Raw genomic sequence first — 21,725 nt, forward strand, 5'->3', positions numbered from 1 at the left:
TGCCTTCTGCCTGGTCCTTATCTGGTTGGGAATGGCTTCACAGTAGCTGCACAGGGCTGAGAGCACAGCAGAGACGGGCACGCTTTCCTCAAGATGCAGTTCTGGTTTAAGCTAACTTTCTTTCTTGTGTGCTTTTTAGTGCAGACATTATTAATTTGGAGACAACTCTTTCATGAAATGTTTCTCTTTTTTTCTGTTTAAAGACTCTTTTTCAGCTACTATAATCCTGTCAAGCACTGGCAGTTCAAAGGACAGCTTATTTTCTTGCCTTCAAAATGGACTGATAGATATTTCCTTTTGGGATTCTGCGAGGAGAAAGCTGCGAGCAGGAAGCTGGAGGGTGGTTGGGAGAAGAAAGCCAAGTGACATGTCAAAGACAGCATTTGCGGCAGATCCCAGCTGTCCATGGGGATTCAGCTGGTTCCAGGTTGAGGTTACAGACTTGGAGTGGGGAAAAGAAGCCCCCCCCCCCCTTTTTTTTTTCTTCAGCCAGCCACAGTTGTTTTGATACACAGTAGTTCAGTAATGTCTTCTGATAAGGACCTACCTATAATATATATATATTATATATATATATGTTCTGATTAGAAACGCTAATTATGACAGTAGAACTGTGAAAAGTATTGGATAAATATAGATTTTGTGAAGAAATTAAATATAGGCTAGCTGGGCTTTGCTTCCCAAAAATATGTTCATCTGTTTCACCACTTACCAAGCCTGATTATTTGATCCCAAGGCTATATGCTTTTTTGGAGTATATCCTACTTCAGATTTTGTAGAAAGCTTTGCTTTGTGGCAAATCTTGCGTGCAACATTCTGGCAGGCAACCTTCTTTTTATTCACAATATATACAAATGGACAACCTCTACTGGGTCACTGTTCTGGTAGTGTTATTCAGTGATCCTACCTGTGTCTCACCAAGTACTGGAACTACAAATCGTTGGAAGAGCAGGTTGATTAAATATTGTTCTGTGCTTATTCTGCCTGTTTCTTTTTCCGGTTTGGGCCATTCTCAGCAGAATATGAGGCTAGGTAGACCTTCGGCACAATCTGATGTGGCCACTCTTACATTATTAGCTGACGGAAGATTAGGCATTCATAAGAATTTCACTAAATTAATGGTTCTGCCATTCAGGAAGTAAATTTGCTTGCATACCCTGTGTGTTATTATCATTAAGCTCCCAGGTTAAAAAAAAATGGTATTTTCAGAAATGACCTGTCATTTTTGAATGCTGTGGATTGTATTTAGGGTGACATTTTAAAAGGACCCAATTCTCTGAGAACATTTGGCAGCACTTCTTGGAGAATTAGACTGCTTCCAGGTAGCTCAGGCTGAACAGAGAAAACAGAAGTATTCACTTTCCTACAGATTTCTTGGACTGACATCCAAATTTAGTTTGTGGGAAGCTTTCTTCTCTCCTTATACAAGAACTTCTGAGATGAGTCATTTTTATTTTTTCAGTCCTTTGGATACTTACTTTCATCTGGATGATATTTGGTTAGACCTGGTGCCTTGAATATGACTTATATTTGTATTTGCATTTTCAGTGTTTTGTAAATAAATCCATGCCTTTATTTTTAACCCAGGTATTTTAAGAAAGCTTGTCACATGCTGCACAGAGGAACACATGACCCTGCTGTGCAAGTCATTTTGCAAAAGCTTCCTAACAAGTGCATTTATAGCAGCAGTACTCGTGGAGAACCCTGAGAGAGCTGTGCGAGGAACCAGAAGCCATCCATAAAAACCATTTGAACCATGGGCAGGGGTAGAGGTTGTCCTCGGTAGAGGCCACCAGAGACTGAAAGGGCTGTTCATGCCTTCAGGGCCCTGGCAGCACCTCTAATGTAAGCAACCCTTGCAGAGCAATCAATAGTTTGAGATTTATTGATGTTTGTGGGTAATACACAGGCAGTAAGCAAGGCTGAAATTTTCTAAAGAAGTTGGCCACTATTAATAACTTCCCCAGATCTAATTAATGCATTTCAGGATGATAGCACACAGTTATCTCTCCTTGGAGACCATTCTTGGCAGGGATAGACACACGTAGCCATAGACTGTGCGTGTGTGTGATGGGACAGGATGAAATAATTGTGGTGAGCTGCTTATGTGTGGCTATATTTTTATTCTCTTGCCTAAATGAAAAAGCCCTTACTTTGAATTTGGTACATCGGTGATATTAAAAGTGCCTTTTAATGCCACCTCTCTGAATCCTTCTTCAAAGCATTATCAGGCTGTATACTGCTTGCTTCCAGCTGTTTTTTTGCTGTACACTACTCAGGTGTTGTACTGCTTCACCCCAGAAACTGCTGCACATCCATCTCTGATAGAGGTGCTCCTGTTGTGGTGTTACATCCACCAGTCTGTACATTCATCTCCCTAAGCCTTGTCATCCAAATGTGACACAGAACAACCCAAAAGGGTGCTCAAAGTAGTCCATCATATGTGAATTGACTGATAAAGTGGACACAGCTTTCTCAGCATTTGGAGACTTCATGTTGATCTTTAGCACTTCAAGGCCATATACTTTTCAGTTGGGGCCAGAACAAGAGCAGGCATATGCCTGTCTAACTTCATTGCATATTATGATTCATACCAACCAAAGATTCATGTTTTATTTACTTGATTATTTCTGTTTTTTGGCTTTGTGTTTATTCCTTTTTCTTGCCAGTTTCCAGCCAGCCATGGAAGAAGAATTGCTCAAACTGCAGAAGAATCTGCATGATGGTACCTCCGCAGAAACACCACGTTTCTGGCAAGTAAGTAAATACATACAATATTTTTAGCCCAGTTTTGTCTGCCTCAAGAAGCACAGTTGTGTTTGAAGAAATATCCAATAGCTTTGAGGTGTAGTTGAATTCCAGCTCTGAAACTTCTGAAATTTCACAGCGATGAAACAAAGTCATAGAAGGAGGTGCCTGAGAAGGATGGTATTTGGGTTGACCTGGGTTGTTTGTCTGTATCAGTCAGTGAGAGTAGATCTGTAGAGCACAGCAGTTGGTGCTGAAGACCAAGATTGCACATTTCAGGTGGATTTACTTTGGATTAGTTTAGTCTGCTTCTTGCCATCAGCAACTGGTGTCCTGTAAAGGGACTTGTGGAAAGCTTCTTCCAGGTAAATTTCATTTGAAAGACATCTACCTTGTGTTCTCCTGGACTGCTCAAACATGTGAAGCAAAGCATAGTAAGTGGGGACAATCAGGAGGTTTGGAACTCTTGATCTGAACTAAAATGGTAACATAGACATGCCCATAACCTTTCCCAGTCCATCCTGGACTTCTAGTAAGTAGATCAGGGAGCTGCTCCGCAAAACTGAAAGCTCTACAGAGGTCTCATGTTTATTTCTTATCACAGCACTGGCAAAGGTGACTTTTTTTCCCAATCTAAATGTGCTTCTACGGTTCAAACAGTTTATTTAAATGGTGATAAAAGCCACTGTGTGTGTTGGGCGTTTTGAAAAAGCTGATTTAGTGTAGTCTAGCAGCCCACACAGACAGGCTGCTTGAAAGCAAATACTTTTTTTACTGGAGTATCGTTACAGGCATGTGATAATGGAGGGGATATCTTAAGACACACAGAGAAGAGAATCTGCAATTAATATAGTTTTCCAGAGACAAACATTATGGCTGATGTTTTCCATGGTGCTGTTTCTGCAGTGAAATTGTGAAGAGGGTCTATGGTACTGTGATCCAGAAGCCAAGGGATAAGATTTAATTGTGTTTTCCTGTGAAACAGAAGCACAAGCTCAAGCACCTGCCAGCATTACTTGACTGAAGTGCTCATCTGTTTTATACTTTTCTTCTTTCCTTTTCTTTTCTATTTTTTTTCTAAGCTGAAGGTGAGTAAGTGTGAAGTGCAGCCTTTCAAACATGTAAAAGCTAGGGGAGATGAATGGGATGCAAGAGAGAATGAATGTTTATGTATGGAGCTTGCTGGAGTTTTGTGCATGATTACAGAAGTTATGTGTCATGGCCTGGGCCAAGGAAATAAGCTGAAAACACAGTCCAGGATTCAGAATTTTAAATTGTTTCCCTATTGCAAGTTCAGCAGGGTTTTGGTAAATTCATCCATAAAGCATGCAGAAGGTTTGGATTGTTTTGTCACCCTCTGATGACTTGAAAAAAGCGAACTTAGCTGGGAAAACTACAACTGAGATAATTAACCTAGTTTCAGGAGCAGCATTTTGACAATAACAGGGATGTAGCTTGGGTCATTGGATAATACGATAATACCACGATTTTGTAGTCTATGAGAAAACCAAGAGATCTACACAAGATATCTGATGTATTGTGAGCTGGGGATGTGGAGACTAGAAATGGCCAAATATCAATATCAGCAATCAAAGACACATGGTTTAAGTTGAACACATGCAGCTAGTAATGAGTGAGGCTTAAGTGCATGTTTAAAGAAACTAAACTTTCTAACTAATGGGAAAGTACAGGATGTGGTGATTGAAGATTGATTAAATATTTGCAAACAGGAGCTCTGATCTGGCTTCTTTTCTCTTAGGTACCTACAGCTGGACCCAACTAGATGCTGTTTGATCAACTGACCATGCTAGATGTTGTCCAGATAAGGCTTTAGAGCTATTTGCCACAGTGACTGGATATAGGAACCAGAGCAGTGAAGGTGGTTTTGAGGGAAGACTGTGGTTAAAGCAGACTGAGTGTATAGGAACCCTTTTCAGTGACAGAGGCAGATAATTAGTCTAATAATTGTGGCTAGTGTGTAAATACTTGTAAAACTTTACACAACTTCTGTGGCTCCAAGGACTCCAGAACACCACAAGAGACATTGTGGGAAAGACACATTTTAAAAAGATAATTTAACAATAAGGATTTGAATTAAAAAAAAAAAGGATAATAATTTGATAATGTGTTATTTTAATAAGAGTAGATTACTATAAAAGAGCTTTCCCTGCCCCTTGAAATGCTTGTGGTGTTTTGCATTAACCTGCAGTGGAAGGGAATTAAGCTAAATCAATTTGTGCACTATTCACCCAACTTTTGGAAATATTTTGCTAGAGAGGTCACAGGACAGGTTAATACAATCGAGTTAGCACACTATGGCAAGTCATGTTAATAAGTTTTGTGTCATACAGTCAACTGAGAGGATCCTTGCTTGCATCTTAATTTGTGGTAACCTATGGCTGTGTCTTTACTGGCAAATGCTTCCAGAGAAGAGAGAGAAATAGACCACTGACCTGATACAGGTTGAGAACAGCACAGCTAGTTGAACAGCACTTAAACTCTAAACTGGTGTTTCCAAACAGCTGGAATCAGAAGGTAGCCCAATAACTGCCCGCTCACCCACCTGCTACACTTTGGACTGAAATCTGTACCCCCATGTTGCTGCTGACCATGCAAATAAACAGAACAGCACAGCCTGGCATCAGAAAGGTATGTGGGGTCCTTGCGCCTGTGGGAAACAGTGGGGCTTAGGATCCTGCATAACTTTCTGTATTCATCTTGGGTGTTCATCATCACTGTGAAATACTTCTTGCACTCTGTTTCAGTTACATGTCCTCAAAATCCTATATTAACTCTTAGTGTCTCAAGGGAAGAGTAACTCAAAACAGATGTACCGTGCAGGGTAGGTTGTACAATATTATTCTATGTTGAAGAGGTCTTTCATAAAGTACCATGGAAAGAGTTCAAAAATAACTATTAAAAGCAGGATAATAACTTTTACCTCTGACACTAAGGGAAATACAGTCTAGCATGTTATATTCCTCACAGATAAGATGAGCAATTTAAGCGCAAGACAAACTAATCCAATAAGCATGTTAATGAAAACACTCCTGATTAAAATCGCTCAGTAAAGTGATCATGTGGAAATTTTAACAGGCAACATGACTTGTAAAAAACGAACAAACAGTCACAAAGCTTTTGTCCAATACTGTTTTCAGATGAGTATTGTGCAGGACCTCAACAGATGTAAGCTTGAATTTGATGATGCTGCCCCAGTAGGCCCAGTGCAGCTGTTGGGCTTTGACAATATTAGTATTATATTGCAGTGGTCTTCCGTCTGGGGGATGTTGCCTGGGATGGGGGGCCAGAAGTCCCCTGAGGAAGTGTGTTGCCAGAAGGCTGCTGGAGGAGCCAGCCAGAGAGTAGAGAGAGCAGCTGGAAAATAATCCAGCTGATGAAAAGGCTGGGCTGTGCCAAGAGCCTCCGGTCCAGAAGGAACATTGCAGCAGAGCTGCCAAGTACATCAGTTGGGTTAGGCTTCTGCAAGCTGCCCAAGCCACACGGGGCCTGTGGGATGCTTTGCCTGCTCTTCAGGCTTGCCAAGGACAGGGGGAGACATGGGGATGTGTATTGGTGGGCCCTCAGCAGGGCAAAAAATGGAGTTGTCCCTCTGTTTGTTCAGAGGGTCCTGGGTCCCTTTGGGGAAATGCTGTGCCACAGAGCAAAAGACAGCTCTGCAAGCAGGCTGTGAAACTGAGTCTAGGCTCTCCTTTCTAGGGTGATGAAAATCAAGTGTGTGTAGGTAGCAAACCTGGAAATACAGGGCCAGCAGAGCAGGCAGGGTGTTGCATGGCTTCATGAACAGTGAGTTTGGAGTGCCACAGTTTGTTCGGGCACTGAGGAAGCTGCCTCCAGGGCTCCCATGAGCCTGGGCAGGAGGGCGTTGCTCACCTGAGATAAGCTTGGTAAGGCTGCCGAAATTAAAAAACAGCCCTTTACCCAAGGCTTGGTGAGTCACAGCATTAGAAGTCATCAGCTTTCGTTTGAACCATAGCAGATATAAAAAAATCTAAACCAGAATGAAACTGGTCATCTGTGTGGTTTTGGTGGTGGTGGTGGTGGTGATGGTGCTTTGTTTGTTTGGTTTGTTTGTTTGTTTATGGAAGAATCTCACTAGTGCCCAAAGACCACTGTGCAGCATCTCAGATGCCTTACTGTTACTTTTCAAAAAACCTCACTGCTATTCTTAATTAAATTTTCCTGCCTTTTGCCTAATTCATGAAATGGTACGTGCAATGCACTTGCAGCAACGGTTAGTTTGGAAAGAGCTCTGCAGTCCAGGAGGACATCTTGTCTGCTTCCTTGTCTGCTTCATTGTATATTGTGGACCATTGCGACTTTTCCCTCTGAACACCTGAGACAAATGACTTGCACAACCTGTGGGTCATGTAAGCACAACTGGTTTGTTAGACTGTGGTGGGAGTCAGAATGAAACTCTTCGAAGTCTTGACTCTGGGTTAATCTAGCTGACTAGGGAGCAAAATGTTGGACCAAGAGCAGTAGCTGTTGACTTAATACTGGATGTTGAAATGTTCACAGACCAGCAGACATTTTTGTCACACCTTTTTTTTTTTTTTTTTATCCATAGTGGGGAGAGAGAAGAAAGAAACAGAGGGGAGAAAACTGGGGGGGATGGGAGCAGTATTCCTAAAGTTGTGTTTACATCTCAAGAGCTTTCTTCAAGATTGACTGTTTGGAGGGGAGCTGGTGACTAAGGGCAATATTTGACTATCAGACTGAATTTGTTACTTGGCAAAAGTAACACGCTTTAACTAAGTGAGCAGCCCATCACCCAGCTGGTCCAGTCCTTTCAATGAGGCATCCCATACCAATGCACATAGTTATCACAATGCATAGTTACCACACCGAGGCTGCTCAGTTGAAGCTTTCTGAATATTACCATTACTCTGTCATTAAAAAAAAACACCTTGCCTCTCATTAGAAACAGGACTGGGCAAACCACTTAAGAAACAAGAAGTCTGGTGACTCAATCTGAGGAATTTACTTCTCAGAGTCTCCTGAGTTTGTCTTTATTTACCCCCAAGATAAGTTTTGTATATCAGTTTAACTTAGAAATTCATTATTTATTTATTTATTACTTTGCAAATAATAAATATTTGCAATTAACTTCTAGGTACTTGACTTTATGAAGATAATTAATAAATCAAATAACGAGTTGTGAAACACTAATTAAAAAAAGAGTCGTCTTTTTCTTTGTTTGTTTCCTCTTTTACCACTATTTGAATCAGGAGCACTGTGAGAAAGAGAGGAGAACTGGAAAGCAAAACACCTCCAAACCCGTGTAACAATAAAAACCTAGCGGACAGCTTCTGAATACGTTCTTAACACAATATGGCTAGTAAAGCAAGCTTTTGTTTGAAAAAAATACTGAAAATGTGTGTTTGGATAGAAGACGTGGGTATTTTTTTGTTTGTTTCTTTGTTGCAGGAAGGTGTTGCTGTATGTGTTTATCTTAAAATTGCTTTCCAGTTCTAAGCTACTGAAGAAACTTATTGAAAGGGACTGGTCAGGAAGACAACTGAAAAAACCTTTTTTCATGAGGTTAGATTTAGATTAAAGTTATGACTAGATAGCTTTTACATTAATGGCAGAAATGCAGTTCTATTTTAAAAATATAATGTCTTTCTGCCAATGCTGTTTTCATTCTGCTCCCTCACTCTCTTTCTGACTTTCCAAAAATGAAAGGAGAATAAAATAGAAATATGGAAGATAAATAGCAGTATGTCTTGTTCTTTGAGAAAGGTAAGTGTGGAAAGTTGTACACTGGCTATAGAGATAGGCAGAGAACAATTGTCAGGAATATGCAAAATCAAACAATTCAAAAAACGCTATAAAAACACTTAAACTTAATAAAATAAAATAAAATGTTTTGCCTGTATGTGATACTTTACATATGGATGTTTGCTTATTATGATGGCAATTGCACATGGATAGAAGACTGCACAATATACTGGTGAAGAAACAGCACTGTTGTGGTTCATGACACATGAAAGTTCTTTGATGAAGAGCACTGCAGCTCCTTCAGTCAGTGTGAGTTCTGGGCACATCAAAATGCTGCTGAAGTTGTCTTTCCCCGGTCAAAAAACTGCACAAGCCTACTTGTACAACTCTTGTGGAAAACTCTCTCTGCTCCCTAGCAACTCTATAATAATTATATTACGGCAGGGCAAAGGTTAGAAGCTAGGACTTTCTGATGTCTATGCCAAGATGTTTCAGTGTGAGATGCAAACACACAAAGGATAGCGAGTGCCAGTGCAGCAGTAGAGTATATAAATATCTTTAGAGGTCTCAGACAAACCCATGCCAGAAGAAGTGAGGCAGCATGGCAGTCAATAAAGATGCCTTTTACAGCTGTCCGAGTGCAGGAAGAAGATTCACTTTATTGCCAGAGAATGTGGTACCTTAGTGTGCAGTAACTGTACCAGTTGTACCAGGTGGATTATGGAAGCTGTGACTTACATAGTTTTGGGCTTGCTCATGAAGAAAGAGAAAAAACATGGTCACTGTTATAGGCAATACATTAAGTAGCATTAAATAGTGGTTCTAAATATTTTAATGGTTGATTTTGTGTGGTTCTTAGCATGGGAAATTAGTATTTCTCTGCCCAGTGCCTGTTACTGTTTTAAGTTAAAATAATATCTATATGGAGACATGAAGAAGTATATCTATGTATAAAGGCTGGGACTGTTCATTGATACAAACCAATACTAACACTACTGCTGTACTCCTCAAAGATGAAATTATCACCGTACAGAAACTGACAAGAAATTTTCCATAAATTTTAACAGCCTCTTTCATTTTTGTTAGTATTAGGAGTGAATTGTTGTTTTTATTCTAGATCATCCAATCATCCATTAACTGTCAATAAGGAAGAGTAGGCCAAAACCATCCCCAAACCTTACCCATGAAAAGAGCCAGATGATGATTGTGTTGTTCTCTTAAAAATAAAGGACCTAGCTGTTGCCATGGATTAAATGGGCTTTTTTTTTTTTTTTGAAATAGAGTAAAGGAAGTGGTTGTTAAAGGCAAAGGCATTTGCTGTAGCATAAACAACAGATTGAAAGAAGGAGAGTTTGAGTAGAATTTGTCTTGGATATGAATCTTGAAGTTTGTTCCATTTAGCTGTGATCCAATACATGAATGGAAAAGCTCTAAGCTGAGTAAATTTGAAGTGAATCCCTAAAGAGTGAAGGGGATGGGTGGGTTAGGAAAGCACATTATTTCTGCAAGACAGGAATTTGATAAAGAAGGATCGGTATCCCAGCATGTTGCTTTCAACAAGATTCCCTCTAAAAATGAAGTGCTTCTGTAATGATCTCTAGTATTTCTGTGCTGCTTCTGGGTGAAAAAATCTTAAATATGTGCATAGGTTGAGACATTTAAATAAAACTGAATGACATATACAATGTATCTAGAGATGTAGCTGGGAGAGAATTATGTTTCTTACTGGAAAATAAAACTTTTTTTTTTTTCATAATGAAAATTAAGATGCATCAGGTATGCCCCACTTGCAGGAAGGTTAACTGCTGAGCACAGTGTTACTTCACCTAGATAATTTCAGTGCTGTTAGGACTGCCAAGCACAGCTCCTTTTTACAGCTTGACATAAATAATAAATGCGTGGTTAAAAGCTTCAGATGAGGGTACAGCAAATCTCATTGTCTTCTCTTTGCAGTGTGTTGTTTTGTGCAGCTGTTCAAAGCATGCAAAGCATGTAAAAATAGTCACCATGTGGTCCTGGCTGTGTTTTACATCACTTCTGTACCATTGATGTAATGGCCTGATCAAAGCTTCAACTGGTGGAAAGAATGTCTGATACTCAAACTGGGGGCTCTTCTGTTCATTGCAAGAGGCCTTCTGAACACTGCATTGGATTAATTCCAAAGTTGCAGACAATGTTCCAGGCATCGATGGCCAAAATCCTACAGATTTCCATGCAGAATCAAGCAAACTTGAGTGAAATAATTTTAAAATTGGGCTGGTTCTGATTGCAGATGGAATTATTTAACTAGGGAAGTACCTGGTATAGAGCAGATGTGCGAAATTGTCCAGTATTTGCTGGTCCTCAGTTATTTGTTCACAGAAAACTGAATACATGCTGAAACTGCAACTAGGTGGTCTTTATTCCTCATTAATATCAATAGTATTAATGGATATTGGAACAGTAGTCTGAAAATCTTCTGAAATTAATTTAGTATGAAGGCAGTGGAAAAGCAGTCAACAGAAACCTTACTTGGATAAACTGTTCTGAAATACACATGTTCATACATCCCTTGGTGTCGTGGGTTGGAGAGGAGAACATTGTTCATGTTAGGTTATTTACACAAAGCAGGATCCACTTTCCTTAATTGCAACCAGAACAGCTAGGTAATTATGAACATTTTCAGGCATGCTTGCAAAGCACATAATTTTTCTTCCCTTTTAAATTTCACTGGATTCAGGGAGTTCACATATGTCTGTGCTTTTCATCTTCTAAGGGATCAGTGGGAGTACTAAGCAAAGGAAAGTTATCAGTGGAGGCTTAAATTTACTGTAGAGGATATACAGCTTCAATGGAAAACTTTTATGGGGTCTTCAAACTGAAAAAGACCAGCAACTTACATCAAAGACTAGAAAACAGTTTTCACCTTCTGGCCATTTCTCATTCATTTCATAAGGTTCTGCTTTATTTCTGTGCAAAGGAGTATATATGCTTGCATTCATTACATAACCGAGTTTGAAATTCATTTTATGACTCATCACTTTGATACCGACCTCTGCAGCTGCTTGGATTCTCTTTATTTAAAGAGAGACTATGAGTCAAATGGCTTTCATTACAAAGACACTGTCATATTACAATAGACTGAAGCTGAAACTAATTTAATGAATGAGGATGCTCTCTGTATCAAAGATTTCTTCTCATAGTCAGATATATTAACTTACATCACCAAAGACCAATAGCAGGACCTAGTTTTGCTAAGTTGAGCATGTATGTATATGAAAATAGGAATTAAGCCTATAGTCCATTCTGAGCAAAGTACAATATTCCACTAAAGGAGACTAGGTGTATTTGTATTTGCATTCGTCTTAATTGGAAATTGACTGGTGGTTGTAGGCTTCCATTAATTTATAAGTGGGAAGACTGCTTCACCCATGGTATTCTATAGACTTTAGGGCATGTAAGTAGCTGATTCCTACTACTGAGGTGATAGAAATGTGTCCATTGTGATGGGATGCCATAACTGTACTAGAACAACATAGCATCTGACTCTTCAGTCTGGAATAGAGAAAACAAAATGATTTCTCCTCCATTTCCCTTTTCTCTAATACTTTCTACTTAGCTTTTACCCTAGACTCAGAAGAAATACAGGTGAACAGCATCTCAGAAATGTCTCCTATCCCTGTGGCAAGAAAAATTTATTCTTAAACTTTTCTTGATGGATGTTAGTTAACCAAACAAGAAACCCCTTGGGATAGGCTTCCACTGCCTCCCCAGGCAATTATCTCTGAGCTTTCCTTTGCCTTACAATTAGAATGTTGTTGTTGTTGTTCCTAATGTCCACCTTAAAATTCTTGCTGCAATTTAGGTCCATCGTGTCTTGTCCTATCCAATGCTGATGGATTTAATAACTGTTTCCATGTCTTTCTTCATTCATCTCCTCTCCTGATTAAAGAGTTCTTCGGTGCCTTTGCATTGGCCATATACCCTGAGCTTTTGATCATTTTACTTACAAAAGTATTTTGCTTTTTAAATCAGTTAAAAGTTAATTATTTGAATAAAATAATTACACTAAATACTGGAAAGACCAAATCTTTATGGCTTGATGAACAGTACTACTTTAATGAAAATTATACATGTAGAGATTTCTTTAGCTAAATGTTTTAAATTGTCATTTAAGATAATACACACATGCATATGTATACATAGTAAAGAATCCCACATGTATGAAAATCATGGGAAGTCTGCAAAGATAGAAACCAAAGATATGAATTCAGTGTTTCATGCATGACTTTCTTGAGTTGTTGCCCTAGTGCTGCATGAATATGATGGGTAAAGGAAAAAGGTTTACCTGTAACAGCTCCAAGAGGTATCTAAGTGTCCTGAAGAAGTTTTTCATGATGAAAAGCTTTTTAGTAGAAATTGAAAAAAGGATATTTACAAGAATACCACTAATTCAATCTCAAATGAATACTAATAGAATTTAATCTGACAGTGGTATTTGTTGTTGACTGAGATGCAGCTATGTGTTTGGCTTCATGAATTGCCCTGAAAACATTATTCATCCTGTAGTCTTGGATGGAAATCATCACATGTCATCCTCCTTTAGCTCCCAATTCGGCAAAGCAGTTAAGTGCATACCTAATTCTGAATAAAAACTTAAATTTAACTGACTTTGGTAAGAAACAAATATGTGCTTAGCATTAAGCACTTTTTAAAGGGTTTTTGTTGCTAATCACAACATTATTTTCAGGTGGCTTCCTTTTCTTTAGTATTCAGCAAATTAGTGCTCTCTGATTTATTGCTTATGGTACAATGCATCTTTCATCACTACCTTTCATGCTCCTTTGTTGTTTGGATGTGTACTGGTGCTATAAATATTACTGTTGTGTGAGTATGAAAGAACAGTTGCCTGTAGCAAATACCATTGTATGTTGTCACTACATTTGTGAAGGTTAAAGATTAATGATTAAATGAGGTCCATAATAATGTTCACATTATATATCGTATATCTTCTATATCGTATATCTTCTATGCATTTGCATTATTTTTCGTCTTGCTTTTGCTAAGGGAAGAAGTGTTATTGAATAAGAGCAGCTGCAATATTATTTGGAAACACTGAAGATGGCAGTTTCTTTAGAGCTGCAAAGGCTTCAGACTTTTAAGGCTTGTGACTTTTACTGAATGAAGGCAATGTGCAATGTGTTTTCTTTGTTCCTGTCTATTGCATAGCCTCTCTGGGTGGAGAACTCAACTTGATATGTGGAAACATTGTGATGCCTACCTGTAACTATAGGAGGGGCTGTGAATTTCAAGCTTCTGGCAGCTGAGAATAGCAAATTTGTAAATGTGGCTGGGTTTTAAGCAACACCACATTTCCTCTTAGTTCAAGTGTTCCGTCATTCTGCTTGTTGACTTGCAGGGTCTGTGCTTTAATCACCTAACTCTTCCAGCACACAGTATATGGAGCCTACCTGCCTAAATCAATGCCATTCGCTTAACTAGTGGGGAATCATGTCTGGTGGTGGTGAACAGAGATGTGAAGTCTAAGTCCTCTTGTGAATTCACGATTGTCCCAATAAGGTTAGTTTATCGCTGCACTGAGTAGAATATATCAATGACCAGATGTTACTGGTAAATCCCTCATTTAGGAGATGATGCTGTTTATGGTTTAGACATGTTATGGACAGTAAAAAGGATCGTTAATGACTAGAAGGCAGAACTTGGAAAAAAAAGCTGCTGGTAAAGTGGAAGGCAGGATTCATTTTTTTATCAAAAGACAGTGATTTATTTGAAATACTGGATCTAACACACCTCAGGCTCATTGTGTTCTGAATCCCAAGCAGTTCCTGCAGAGCTGCATCAGAGTTTGCAGAGTCTCTGTGTTGTGGTTTAACCCGGCCGGCAGTTTAACACCACACAGCCATTCGCTCACCCTCCCCCCTCCCTCTCTGGGATGGGTGAGAGAAACGGGAAAGTGAAGCCTGTGAGTTGAGATAAAGACAGTTTATTAAGACTGGAAAATAATAATAACAATAATAACAACAATAACAATAATAATAATAATAATAATAATAGTACTACTAATAATAATGTGTATGAAACAAGTGATGCACAATGCAATTGCTCACCACCCGCTGACCGATGCTCAGCCTATCTCCGAGCAGCCGGCCCCCCCACCTCGGCTAGCCACCCCTATATATTGTTTGGCATGACGTCAGATGGTATGGAATACCCCTTTGGCCAGTTTGGGTCAGCTGTCGTGGGTCTGTCCCCTCCCAGCTCCTGCTGCACCCCTAGCCTCTGCCTGCTGGCAGAACAGAGCAAGAAGCTGAAAAGTCCTTGGCCTGGTGTAAGCACTACTCTGCAACAATTAAAACATCAGCATGTTATCAGCGCTCTTCTCATCCTAATCCAAAACATAGCATCCTACCAGCTATTAGGGGGAAAATTAACTCTGTCCTAACTGAAACTAGGACACTCTGTTTGAGCTTAAGAAGCCAAAAGATCATGAATTTTTGGCTCTCAACAGACAGCTGCTCCTTTCAGGCCTTCAGATTGTCAGTTTGTGCAAAATGTTGTGAAAGCAAATTGGAACAATAGGGATTGTGGGAGCGAAGGGAAGAAAGTTTCCGTGAGCTAGAAACCCTGCTTTTTAACATCCTCCACTTCAAGACAGAATACTGAAACATGTCTGTGTAGCAGCTGGGAGTACCTGAAGGTGTAGGTATGTTCATGGATATGAGACGGCACAAAATTCAATGATATGGATGAACCGTGCAGTGGCGTGACTAATACCATGGTGAGCTTTATGTAATTTGTCAGTTGTATCCTTCCTCCAACTTTTTGCTGGAACAGTGTGGGCAGGACTGATGTGTCAGTCACCCGTAATCACCTCAAGAAACCCGTCCTGCTGCCTCTGACCACTGCAGGGAATTTTTTGCTCATTCTCGTGGACAGCATGCGGAGCTCCTGTCTCCGGAGGTCTCCAGCAAGCTCCATCATTCGATGAGAAATGCCAGTGAAGCCAGGCTGGCTATTTATATGGGTTAGAAAGAGAGCACGAGCTGAGTATAGTTACAAAAGAATCAAAATGCAACAGTGACAGATGCTTTTAAAGCTCTTTTTTTTTTTTTAAGATGGTTTTTAAATATGAATAACGTTAAATCATGTAGGAGATACCTCATGTGTGTACACCAAGAAAAATATTCTGTTGCATTTCGCTATAAAAGATGGTTACCATTTTTTGGCTGAGCCAAAATGACTGGCAGCCAGCCTGAACTTGGGACTACTGGACATATTTTGTGTGGAATTGTGAGATTTGGCTGATAAGTAAGGATTCTATGAGTCTGTGGAGAATACATGAGGACCTATTAATGACAGTGGGGGATGCTGCAGTCCCCTGACAAGGAGCAGGGTGCAAAAGGGTGCTAGTCCTAGGCAGGTAGGTGTGAGATATCCCCCTAAAAACCTCTGGGTAATGATGATGGAAGAGAGACATTGCACACTGAGGTCTGTGTTTTCCCCTACATTAACTCTGAAGGGAGAGGAGCACAGCTTGGTGCATGGGAAATATTCCAGGTCTTCTGAGCAACACAGTTAATAGAGACAGGGAAGGAGAGAAATGATGACAGAAAAATCTCTGTTTTGCTTCATGTTAGCCACATCCCAAGTGGATGCTCAGCAGATCCCTCCCTACCTTAGGTCTGGGCCACACCAGGACTGGTTCACAAGGGTGAAAGTCCTTCATAAAAGTGCAGAGAGCACTGCTACAAGCCAGCATCTTAGGGACAGGATAGCGTGTGGGTGGAGATTGGAGCAGCAGGGCTGAGGGGTGAGGAGTGCTTTGTGATTTTTCTTTGAGTGGCAGTTCTGAAAAAAACAGCCAGTGATTTTCCCATGGACTAAATCCCTGAAATATGAAGTGTGACCCACAGTGGCACAGAGGCCACAGGTTTGGCTAGATGGGTGGTGTTGCTGATTTTTAAACATTAGTGTTGCTAGTTTTCATTTCTTTTTCACTGGTTCCTGCAATAAAAGTCACGGAGAAATATGGCTTCCTCAAGACCATTCCTGCTGTCACTGATGCTCTATCAAGCCCCTATTGTCTTTGAAAGGCAGCCTATAGAAGTTTCACTATATTTTAAATGTTGGGTTGGTCCTCAAACTTAAGTTTAAAAAACAACATGGGATGCCTCACACACAGCAGTAGGCAGCAGCTGATTCCTGACTTCTAAAATCCAGACCCTGTACTGCCAGCTTTATTTTCAGAGAGTGCACAGAATTAAGGTGGTCTTTGAAAAGCTATTTGGGAAAAAAAAAATGTCATGTTACTGCAAAATGCTAGAATCTGATCAGACACTTGCAAGCTGCCATATTGTGGGTTTCTTAAATATTTCAAGGTCCTGTTGCAGACCAGCTTCATCCATCAGTGTATCTGCAGTTTGGTCAGATACAGGAGCTGGAAAATTATCTTTTCTAGAAGCATTACATGTGGTGCAATCTGTCATTTTAAAGTAATGTAATGCTGCCTTTTCCCCACTGCACCAATAAAATAAGTCAGGGTGAGCTTGGCAGTTCAGCCCTGCAAGGTGATTTTGCTCTTACTTGTAAGCTCCCTGTCCTAATAGAGGCATCCCATTAAAGGCAAGTCAAATACAAGTTTGATCATTAGTTTGATCATTAATAAAGCGTTGTTATGGTGGCAAGCACATCGTCATGACATGCTCACTTGGGTACTGCAATCACTGCATAAGCCAACTGCTCTAGCACACATTACCTTAAGGGTGCTCTATGTTGTGAAACGAAGTGTTGTTCACTTCCTTCATTTTAACTGTTGGTGTTGTCAGGTTATCTCTTTCACTTGAAAGGCAGCAGTAAAGGTGCAGAAACCACAGATAGCTGAACACATTATTTATCCACATTACAGCCTTCAGGAGGGAGGGAGGTTCCAGTGTGGTCTAGTGATCTATGCTGGAAAAAAAAAAAAAAAGGATATAAAACCACTGCAGGTGATGGTCAAAGCTTTTACCTACCACCGACTCAAACTACATGTGTAACCCCAAGCGACTGTGCTCCTTTAGCTAGACAAGTTGAACCGCTTGGAGGACACCCTGGACTAGAGGTGATGCAGTGGCACCGGGGAGCCCCTTTACACTATTAGAAAAGGAGCCAAACCCTGATAAGGGAGGAGGGCGGATGCTGCCCTATCCTTATCCAATTCTTCTTACCCGCCAGCTCAGCTGATACCAGGAACAACAGTGAAGAGGAAACATAGTCTGTTTCTATCCTGAGCAGAAGGTTTGTGCTCCTAAATGATGCCACTCTGAAGATCTGGGTCTGAGTGTAGGTAAACCAGTAAGAATCAGTAAGAGGCCAGTCTGGTAGAGCCTTATGGCCTCTTGGTTTCACAAGAGGCATTCTGTTTCTTTGCAGAGAGTTTCATCTAAAATAAAAGGCCAGAGAAATTAGAACTTCAACTTTTTGTTTGTTTGTTTTTGCTGTGGAATATTTTTTGTTTGTTTGTTTTAATATTCAGGAAGTCTTGAAACGTTAATAGCTTTATCTATGCTTAATTAAATTAAAAACAAAAAAATTATCTGGCCTAAAGGAAGGAAGCTGAAATTTTCTATTTTCATTTTGCTGTATCGGTGAGCTGACACTCCCTCTCCTCATCGGTTATTAGCATAGCTCCAAAAAGTAGTGTAGAACAACTGGCATTATAGAAGGTGATATGCATATATAGTGTCAGCTAGGCTGAGCTACAGGTATGCTATGATGTATAATCGTATAAACATTTAGGTTGGAAAAGACCTTCAGGGTCATCAAATCCAACCAGCCACCTAACACTACCAGTCCACCATTAAACCATGCCTCTAAGTGCCACATCCACACGTCTCTTAAATACCTCCAGGGCTGGAAACCCCACCACATGCCTGGGCAGCCCCTTTCAAGGCCTGGCTGCCCTCTCTGTGAGGAAATCCTTCCTGACACCCAGCCCAAAACCCCTCGTGCAGCCTGGGGCTGTCACCTCACGTCCTGTCACTTGTCACCTGAGCAAGGAGAGTGACACGCTGCTCCTGACTGCGGCCTCCTGTCAGGCAGCTGTGGAGAGCGGGGAGCTCTGCCTTCAGCCTCCTCCTCTCCAGACTGAGCAGCCCCAAGGCCCCCAGCTGCTCCTCACACCTCTTGTTTTCTCTTCACTGGTTTTGGTGCTTTTCTCTGCACACGCTCAAGCAACCCAAATCTTTCCTGTGGGGAGCACAGTGCTCAAGGTGCAGCCTCACCAGAGCCAAGTACAGAGGGACAATCTTCCCTAGTCCCACTGGCCACACTATTTCTGATACCAGCCAGAATGCTGTTGGCCTTCTCGGCCATCTGAGCACACTGTTGGTTTATGTTCAGCCCACTGTCAACCAGCACTCCAATCTTGCATTAATTCTGTACAGGTACGTTAGAACTTATTTGTTGTAGTTGATGACCTGTGACTGAGTATCATGGGAGTCTGGGATGAATTAATAAAACATACTTTTTTTTTTTCTTTTTTTTTTTTTTCCAATTACAGAAATGGAATGAGAAGTTGTACATGTATATTATATATATGTATAATTTACTGTTCAGTCTTTGTACTCTTATCTATTTGGCAGTCTGGAACAGTGATTTTAAATTCACCTGTGCCTTATTATTTGATCTTCTCCCTTGACTATCTTAACCTTCTTCAAACAGAAGAGATTTATCTTCAGAGCATATGAAGATTTGAACAGAACAAATTAGATGCTGACATGACTTTTTTTTTTCAACATAATTAAAATGCATGGCAAAGTTACATTTCCATACCTGTAAAAAAGCATTTTATTACATCAAATATTGAATCCAGGACAGTTAATCCATATTTATCTTACAGGACCATGGCCGAGACTGTACCCATCAATCCTTTCTTGAACTGTGGGAAAGATCTATACTAAAATTATGGGCTAAGATTGCCTTATAAAGTTCAGGCAAATAGTCAGAGTTGAGCAGTGTTTAAATCAGTAGTCCAAATCTTCCAATACTCTGCTGCACTCCATCCAGAGAGACATTGGTTGCTCATATGCTAATGACATGGTGACTCCTTGGGTGTGTTTAACAACATGAACGATGCCTGCTTTGCTTTTCTTACTAGTGCCATGCTACAGGGGAGGGATCGCACACACTCAGGCAAGGGATAGCAGTGCCTTTCTGGTGCTCCTCAAACAGGCAGCAAGGACTACAAGCCTCTGCCTCAACCATCTTGCATTTGGAGACTGGAGAAACGAACCAGATGCAGAGCATGAAAATCCAAATGAGGCCACAGGCTTTTACAGGAGGAGCAGTTGTATGTGAAAGTTATTTGCTAGAGACTTCATTCTCAAACATTTGTTTAGATCCTACCCCCAGTTTGCCATCTGTCACCTCTTCCCATTCTGGTATGGGATATGCATTGGCTGTACAGGCTTCTTTCTGGTTTTAAACTGACTGCTTTCGCATGTCCATTTTTTGGGCTTTATATGAATACTCAGGAGGCTCTGAAATTTGGTCTAAGCTACTTAAATGTCTGCCCACCATATCTATACATATATATATATATATATATATATATACCTAACATAAAGTTATGTATAAAGATTGCCAGATATATCATCAGAAGAGCAGGTACACTTTAAAGTTTGCTGGTGTTGAACTCCTCGAAACATGGTATAGAAAACTATTCTTGTGAAATATCTTTCACAAAAAGGCTTGTTTGGGTTGAGTGAAATTAATTAGTTTGGGGTCAAGTCATTTTGACAAAAAAAAAAGTTAGGAATAAGAATTTTTTGTCTTGATGGTTTAGGGTGGGTATTTTTAGTTTCCTTTAAAATGCCATAAAATAGCTGTTTCTTTTAAACTTTCAAGTCAGTGCTATAGGGAATTCAGACGTGTCTGCTGGGGTTTTTGTCATGATAATAAGGGATAATTTTCAGCTGTTGTTGATTTATTTTTCACTGCAACTGCTATGGATTGCTGCTTGGTGGAGAGAGAGAACAGAGAAGACCAGGTACCAGCAAGTTTCCTGTGAGATGCTCTAATTTGTGTCACTCCTGACACGAGGTGGTGAAAGCCATTTCAGACTTTCAGACCCTGACACAGGGCCAGATTAGTTGGATTTTTATTCGAGTTCCCTAAAACCACCAGCCATAAGGTCTGCAAGTATAATTTCATACTTTCCCGTGACTTAGCATAGCTTCTCAGATTCACATTTTCATGTAAGTTAAATAGAAGTTGGTGAAAGGCATTGTACCTGAACAGACTTTACTGAAGATCACAGGCTATCTGTAGTGTCTGCTGCTGGCTGTGGTGACAGATGGCTGGTAGCAAGATGACTGATAATGGGGAATATATCTTAGAAAACCCTCCATTAAGATCTTTGAAATGGAAAACTCAGATTACAGAAATAAGGTTTTCCTAATTATTTCTCTATTAGTAGTAAAAAGACTGATCTTTTTTCATTCTTTTGGTCATCCAGTCATTTAAAAAGAAGCAATGTGGACTGCTGAAACTGCACAGAGAGACAATGAGTCAGCACAGAAATTAAAGTCTTGATTTTTTTTTTCCCATGAGTGTTGCTCCTCTCAGCAGCTTACCAGTGTTTTTTCCTACTTTTTTCATTCCCTTGAATTTTAAGTATTTCAGAGTAAGTGTTGTTTGCACCTGCCTTTGGTTAACTGAGTGAAACACACGTTGGACCACATTCAATTGTGCATTCAGTGCAGCCACAGCAATTTTTCTGATTAGCGACACATATAAAGGGTTTCCAATTAACCTGCAAATAGTGATATAATTCAGCTACAGAGGGTGTGTAAACAGTACTGTGCTAAGACAAATCCTACAGTGAAAATGAGAGGTTGGGTATGATTCCTGTAATTGCTCAGGGCTTTGGCTGGTGGTAAATACATTGTCCTCATACTTAAATATCAATGCACGGACCAAATCCAAACACCAGAAAATGAGCCCTACCTATTTACCATATCTGACTTTGGATGATCCTTTCAGGCAGCTTGCTTAAAAAGTAAATGCAAAAAAACTTAATTTGTCAAAGAAGGGAGACATCAATTCACCTATGAGACATGCTTTAAAACAGATAAAAATAATGTACCCACATTTGAATGAAAGTGCCTGCCTTCCTTCCTTCCTTCCTTCCTTTCTTTCTTTTTCTTTCTCTTTCTTTCTTTCTTTCTTTCTTTCTTTCTTTCTTTCTTTCTTTC

General features: G+C 40.1%; 1 protein-coding gene and 1 long non-coding RNA gene across 3 annotated transcripts in view; both read left to right on the forward strand.

The window, feature by feature from the left end:
• LOC308191039 overlaps positions 1-11,229 on the forward strand; it is a 52,824-nt gene extending 41,595 nt beyond the window's left edge. Inside the window, exons 3-5 of the long non-coding RNA XR_013947666.1 lie at positions 2,670-2,757; positions 3,655-3,836; positions 4,508-11,229. This is a non-coding gene — a long non-coding RNA (uncharacterized lncRNA). The remainder of the gene's footprint in view (positions 1-2,669; positions 2,758-3,654; positions 3,837-4,507) is intronic.
• Positions 1-21,725, forward strand: part of SEPTIN7 (septin 7) — a 594,594-nt gene that overhangs the window by 71,708 nt on the left and 501,161 nt on the right. The window lies entirely within an intron of this gene.

This window comes from Anser brachyrhynchus (assembly GCF_964034855.1).
Source record: "Anser brachyrhynchus genome assembly, chromosome: 2".
In the NCBI taxonomy this organism is placed as follows: domain Eukaryota; kingdom Metazoa; phylum Chordata; class Aves; order Anseriformes; family Anatidae; genus Anser; species Anser brachyrhynchus.